Genomic DNA, 8192 nt, shown 5'->3' with positions numbered 1-8192 from the left:
ATAAACCCATAAAAACAACGAGCAGCCACATAAATGCAAATAATGATAATATAAAGTTTAAACGGAACAGTAGAGAAAATCCGATCAAGAATGACAAAACAAACTAAATATCCACTGGAAAAAATCCCAATATCTGCAAATATCATATATATGATATATATATATATATATAAGTTGGAATAGTACTTATAGAATACAACCAGAGGTGGATATGGAGGAAAAATAGCTTCGGTAATAGATGCTCTGCGGTCAAGTCTGTTAATGAATCTAATTCCCCTGTTGAAAACCATGTGAACTGGATAAAGATGACGAGCATACGTTCTGGACCAGACTACACTACAATATTCAAGATATGGTCTAACCCATCCATTGAACAACAAAATTTTAAGTTCCCTAGGGATAGGCCCAATATGGTATAATAGTCTCAGGGCACTACGTGCCTTGGATACAATATGGACAGTATGGTTTTCAAGGGTCAATTTGTTGTCCAGGACCACACCAAGGAGTTTAGCAGGGATTTTGGTTTATACCACCTGGCCATCTATGGTGACAAAGTAGTCCTTCATCAGTAAATCAAAGGAACGCCTATGAAAAAAACATAGTGTAAGTGATTAAGACTAAGATGGTTAGAAGTAGCCCAAGATTTCAGAGTTGCAAGATCATTGGTTAGGTTCTGGACAACATCGGCGCGACATGTACCTGTAAAGTAAATGGTGGTGTCGTCTGCAAATTGAAGCAGAGAACAGGATTTTAAAATATTTTTTTCGGATCATCATAAAACACGCTATATCGTCATTGCGGACTTATAAAATCCGCATACGCTATAAAACTAAAAGAAAATACATACTTTTGGAGTCCGTACTGAGCCCAAAAAATCCGCAATGAAAATATAACGTGTTATAAAAGAACCGTATAATTTGATTCAATGAATTTAGTCAATAGTTGATTATATTATATAGTCACACGATTGTTTACTTTACTGATCACATGGGGGAGCTTGATGATTGTGAGGTGTGCTAGCTCGCTAAAAAAGATGAGTTTGTTTATTTGTGGGGGGGGGGGTTGAAGACCGAGTTCACTGGGGTTACCCCCTACTTGTCTCAAAAGATGTACTGGGTTCTTTATAAGTGCACATGAGTCAGTTGTAGGCTACAATGGGCATACGGTTTGTAGTCCTTTTCCGAGATGACTACAAACCGTATGTTCATTGTAGCCTACAATGGGCCTACGGTTTGTAGTCCTTATCCGAGATGAGTTGTTCCACCTCCAGAACTATAGGCGAGCGTGCTGTTCGAACCAGCGCCGATATAACTTCACGTTGCGGCGCCCCTATCTTACCACTCGGTCATTCGACTCACCAACCTACGCATATATTTAATAAATACTTATGGACTTCGTTTAACATAGGCCTAAGGATTTAATACGGTATAAAAGAGTTAAATAATCATGATGTTCTCGCATAGACAAAAAGAACGTAGCGTTTGGTACGAGCTTGTGCCATAATGGAACAGAAATGTTAAATGATTGAGTGTATATTTTACACTTATTTACACTCGAATCTGCCTCAGACTTAATGTTATATTAGATTGTGCCATCACTTCATCTAAAAATGCTTTGTAGACCAATAGGCAACCTATCGGCTATACAAACACTGTTAAAACTATTACGCCATTTTAAATAACGATTTGTTCACTGATACCCTGGCAAACTCATTAGACTTGCAAATATTTCTTCATAACACGATTGACTGATAAAACATTCTATGATTAAAACAACAAATTTGACTGCTCGTTTATGCTAAAATTTATTATGAGTGTAGCTAATACCAACCCCATGCACATTCAGTAATGTTCTACTCCAAATTTAAAGGTGTTTTTTTTTAGTGGTTTGGATCAATAGGCCGAAGTCTTTATGATCATAAATTAACACATATTAACGGTAATTATTTATTAGAATTACAACTTTACAGTTAAATTAAGGGACTTTGATTAATATTAAAATATGATATAATATAATATAATATAATATAAAATATGACATTTTATGAGTTTCAAAGACTTATTTAATCTAATTTAGAGTCTACTAATTATGTATAAAATACATATTTTATTTCTATCCCCGAAAGGGCCCACTACTGCCCCTACTCTGGTTTGTATCCGTATGTGTCCGTATAAGTCAGTTGGAGCTGCACTGCGGCTGCCGAGGGTCCTCAGTGACCCAACCCAAACTTCCGATTTCTAATTAGAATTAGAATGAGGACAAAAAAAATTAATAACTATTATTAAGGTAAGAATAGAGCAAACACACATGAAGCTTCCAGCTATGCTCTCTATTGTGGATTTATAATAATGTTAATTTCTAATAAGTAATACGTTGGGTGTATCTTGTTGGGATTTAGAGGCCAGAATTCTCCTGAGGACAAACAATCCGTGGTACTGAAACAGAGAAAACTCGAATAATTTTCCTTTACAATATATCTAATTAATTTGTATTTCAATCTTCGAATCAGGCTAAATAATCCGCCTTTAATTCTCGGAATAGGCCTACGTCATATGCGTCTTTTATGGTAGCCCACATACACGAAACTAATTAATAACGTAATGTATTTTTTTAAGTATAGGAAAAAGTAGATACAATTGAAATAATTTCATCTGGTTTGGATGTATATATAGGTAAAATTCTTCGACCTCAACCAACAATTTATTCGGTATACGTATGGATTTTTTTTTCAATTTCCTTAAATCGTTTCCTGCGACTGTACCATAATCTTCAATCACGCACGTGACGTCAATTATTGTGAAACATTAATTTATTGCATATTCCACATAGAGTTAGTGGGTGTATATATAGGTAAAATTCTTCGAACTCAACCAACAATTTATTCGGTATACGTATGGATTTTTTTTCAATTTCCTTAAATCGTTTCCTGCGACGGTGGTCATGTCTTAAAGTTTGTTTACAAACTTATTTTGACCTCCTACCGCACACTTCTTCTTTTTTTAATGTAATTTCAATTTAATACTTATCGTTGATTAATTTATATTTGTGTGTGTGGTAAAAAAAATAAAACAAATAAACAAACGGTAACATAACCTTCAATCACGCACATGACGCCAATCATTGTGAAACATTAATTCATTGCATATTCCACATACAGTTACTGTACTGTAAACTAAACCAATTAAACAACATTTTAAATTAATTTTTAAATATAGCGAAAAGTAGATACTATTGAAATAATTTCATCTGGTTTGGAGGTGTATTATTGGGTTGAATTCTTCGAACTCAACCAACAATTTATTCGGTATACGTATGGGATTTTTCCCATTTCCTTAAATCGTTTCCTGCGATGGTACCACGTCTTCAATCGCACACGTGACGTCAATCATTTTGAAGTACATTAATTCATTGCATATTTCGCTTAGAGTATACTGTAAACTATATAAACTAAATATACAAAATTTTAAATTAATTTTTAGCAAGCAACTTTCGGTCATATTGTGAGCTTTGGACTATAATATTGTTCTCCGACTGTCATCTGTTATCTATTTGGTAATATATAACGAAACTGAACTATAGAACGTATCGCAAATATTAGGCCTACCAGCAGAGTGTTCAATGGTAGACCAGAGCGAAAAATAAATGAAAAGCAAGGTTTAGCAGTAGGCAATTTTATCTGAGTGTCACACCGAATGTAAAATAGAAATTCACAGCAACATTCGACCTCGTATGCCTAATTATTGAAACAAAAAAACAGGATCTCCAATAGGTTAGTAATAACCATATTTATTAAGCCACAAACGTTAATCCGTCTGGCGGTTATACCTAGTACAGGATATAAACTGTAATGGATACCTGGGTGCGTATCAAAGGAACGCCAAAAGAACACAGTGAAGCAGTGTAAAACTAAAGTAATTGACTTTTGCACTGCACCACTTGACATTTGCACTGCCATTTGACTTTTGCACTGCCACTTGTACGTTGTACTCTTTGGCGGTATGACGCCAAAAGGTACCGTACCAGCGGCAGTGCAAAGTCAAGTGGCGAAGTGCAAAACTCCACACTGCGCCACTTATGGTTTGTCATTTTGGCGTTCCATACGCATCATGTTGATCTCTTAAGTTGCCACTGCTTCGAACACTAAAGTTTTCAACAAAGACCTAATGACCAAGCTGGTCAAGCTGTCTCCATATACAGCGCAAAGGAGGGGTTTAAGTCTACGTATGAGCGACTTTTTCAGTCCTCTTCTTTAACGCTAAAATGTATGTATATTTATAATGCATTGTCGCTATATTGTTTAAAGTATTGTTATATGAACAGAGCTTAACAGTTTTATAGAAAGAAAATGTATGTCTTTGAATATCATGTCTTCCCTTAAAACACTTATGATGAGCAAATAAATTGCCACCAATCGGATTCAAATTACCAACGAGGACCAATCTAGCGTATATGATTCAGATGTCTCCGTCCAAAGTTCGAATCCCGATTAGGGTGATCTTTTACCACTAGGCCTATATAATGTTGGCCTCACAGTTCTCTAAGTTCGTTTACTTGGGTCACATATTAAGGTGGTTATATGATGCTTCAGGAAAGGATTGAAATTGACAGGAAGGAATTTGCCAAGAAATGCAGCACAATATTTTAAAATGGGAAACAAGATAGTGACCAGCATCCGTTAAAGGTGGAATAAAAGAATAAATGTAGGGGAATAACTTACTGCGTACTGAACTGCGTTATGGGTATGGTCCCTGACTACTTTAGCAGCCGTCAAGAGACGGATATAATAGCTACATGTTCACATAATTCCACGACAAGGGCTGAAATGAACCATAGCATTGCCGTAACGGGGTCAGTGCATTTGTCCGAAGGTCCTTTGGTCCGAAGGGCCTTTGGTCTGAATTAAAAGTCCGTTGGTCAGAAGTAATTAATTCAAATATAGACAAAAATATATTTGAAGAAAACACATGTTCGGGACCACCAAGTAGGCCTATATTGGCTAACAATATACAATTATTTCTAGCATGACTTGTCAGCTCAGTTTATGTATATTTTTAACAAATTATTAGAAATTGAAAAGATTCAAAGCGAATGGAGCGTAATAACTTCCTAATGTTTAAGCAGGAGACAGAAAAGATTTTGATAACAATAGGGGAATTCAAGTAACTTCTATCCAGTGTTTGGAAAATCTAACAGATTTATTTATTTATGGCCGATGGGAAACAGTTAACTATTTCTCACTTTTACAAAGTAGACACATTGACAGTGGAGGTGAAAGCATTTGGGAGGCAAATGAAGGGCAAAGTATGCTTTGGGGGGGGGGAAAGTTCCGCGATAAGAGCAAAGTGAGCGTGGTCGGTGTCAATTAAAATGTTTCGAAAGTGGTCCATGGGGCGGATCCCCCGGAAAATGTGACAATTTAAGGGTTTCAGAGGGTTATTGAATCAATTCTAAAGAGATAATCTACTAATATGTAGGAAATACTACAAGCCTATTTAGTCTCCCTGACGAACTGTTTTTTTTTTTTCTACTCTTCGGGGGGGGGGGGGGGACTGGTGAAGGGCAACCAATTTTCTAGGGGGAATTTTTCCCCACCCCTGTGCCCCCTGTGGTGCTGCCACTGCACATTAAAAGCAAATAAAAGAAGCACTAGACATGATTCGTATCATTGCATTAGGTTTTAATTCATAATACTACTGGTAATAGTTCAACTGAAATTCTCATTGGGAACATTTCCCTATCCACGATCGAGAGAAGAATTTTACTGATGTGAGTTAGCCAGGTTTTCGTACATTTTCAAAAAATAAAGGAAATATATTTCTTTAAATGGTGAGGCAGCGAAAATGGATGCGGGAGGTGACAAGAAACTAGTATTTTTTTAACTTGGCCATATGTTGTTAGGGAAAATATTTGGGAATATTGTTTTAGAAAAGTGATCTTTCTTAATTTACTCCATAAATTGTAAGGAATTGTTTTACTGCCGTATAACCTGCATTCTTGGAAAAGGTCATTAATTCGGACCAACGGGCCTTCGGACCAATGGACCTTCGGACCAAAGACCCTTTGGATCAACGGGCCTTCGATTCAAAGACCCTTCGGACCAATGGGCCTTCGGACCAAAGACCCTTCGGACCAAAGGTACGCACCCGGCGTAACACCCTACTCTTCCTAAAGATGCAATGGGCTCATTAAAGCGCACACGAGCTAGATGTGCACACTGAACCTCCAAGTACACTAGGTCCGCCCCTGGTAAATGCACTTTCGTGCATAATGAGATGTATTAATGAATGAATACTCGTGAATTCATAGTTTTCAATTTTCTACGGACAATTAATAACTATGATAATGAAGATGATGATCATGATGAAGAGGAGGCACCGTAGCTAGGTGATGACAGGCTCCTGTAAAAGATCATGAATTACCGTAACGGCTTTGATGTGAAATGTCAACCGAGGCCTGATTGTAGACTGAGTACGGTTGGGTGTCTGGTGACATTATCGTTGTCGTCACATTTTCAATGCACACAGTCGGACAACAGTAATTGTCTACAATTATATTCAGTACATTCTCGATTTTCATGAAAATTTTATACGTCCAAAAAAAAAAATGTTATATGCATGCTCCGAATTGGAAAGTTTAACCTAAAATTTTGATATATGTTTTATCTGGGGCGGATGCAGGATTTGGCGGTAGGGGTGTGTGCAGGGCGCAGATTTGTTTTGAAGTGTGGTGGGGGAACTTTCCGTTTGGTCGGAAATGACACTTTTATAAAGTAAAATTCATCATAACATCACCATTATATAGTCAAAATGAAGCGCCAACAAATTCTAATGATCTTTTATCAGCGATTTTCGGCAACCAAAAAGACCTAATTAAGCACCAGATTCTGCAATCAGTTAGTACATAATTAATTGTTAACTTGTGAGAAGTAATGCAATTGACTACCTCCATGCATACAGTACACCAAATACGATTTTTTTTTTCTCTTATGGTAAATTAATTTAGGCTTACTGTACTTTGTCTGATTCTGCGATTCAACTCTCTTGAAAAGTATCAAGACAATGAAACAGTTAACTATTAAGTCCTACAGTAATTATTTAAATTTTAAAAACCATGTTTCTCCCTCGTGTTTCAAAATATACAGTATACCCAGGTAAATTTGGTATATAATCTTGTTTTCTGTAAAAAAAATATTATTGAAAAAAAAATTTATAGTTCAAATATTTTTTTATGTCTTTTGTTAGGTTGTTTTGTCTTGGAAAGATTGGATCCGTCATGTCAATCCGTTAATATTACTGTAAATGTGTCATACGTCTACAAAAAATTATTTTTCTTTTAGTATTATTTATATTCTATGCTAAACATGTATATTAGTACAAATATATTGTAACTATATTGTTATATAATGCATATTGCATATTACTGTATGTTTCCCCACCAATCCATAGTCAGAGATAAGAAGCTCATCACAAATCTGTTATCCATGTTTTAAATATTGTTATGTGGACATATTTTTTGTAATCTATATATTTTTAATTATTTATATTGATATATTTTATTGATATTATTGTTTTTTTTTTAAATTAATAATATAGTGTGAATGATAATTTGTATACTGTAGTAGCAATTCTATTAAGCCGTATTTTCAGGTTTTGCTTAATAATTTTATATTTAGGTAATGTGCATTCGAACAAAAAACTGAAACCTTTGTTTTTTCCTGTACTGATATACTGTGGATTATGTATAACATTCTATTACTGAATGTTTCTTCAGTGCAATATTCAGCTCTTATCATAAACTCATTATTATAAAAGCTTTGTCTACTTGCGTCTCTGTATTAGTGACACATCTCTGTATCAAATTAAATCCTCAATATTTTTGCTGCTTAATTTTAGGAATTACTGAATTTAATGAGTTGCAGACTAAACTTAAATTATTAAATGTAGTTACTTTGTTTTAATTTCTAGTGCAAGGTAATTTAAAATTTAAAATTAGGTTAAATGCATTGTTGCTTTAGTAATACATATATTTCTTTTTTTATGTTTTAAATTAAATTTCTTTTATATACTTTTATAACGCTTTGTATATATGTATAATATATATGTGTGTGGGTGTGTATGTGTGTGTATATGTGTATGTGTGTATATGTATGTGTATGTATATATGGGTGTACATATGGTCTCTTATACACATCT

Source organism: Anneissia japonica, unplaced genomic scaffold (genome assembly GCF_011630105.1).
Source record: "Anneissia japonica isolate Jap-2015-1 unplaced genomic scaffold, ASM1163010v1 scaffold2471_len1564793_cov202, whole genome shotgun sequence".
NCBI lineage: Eukaryota > Metazoa > Echinodermata > Crinoidea > Comatulida > Comatulidae > Anneissia > Anneissia japonica.
Note: the sequence above shows the minus strand (reverse complement) of the source record.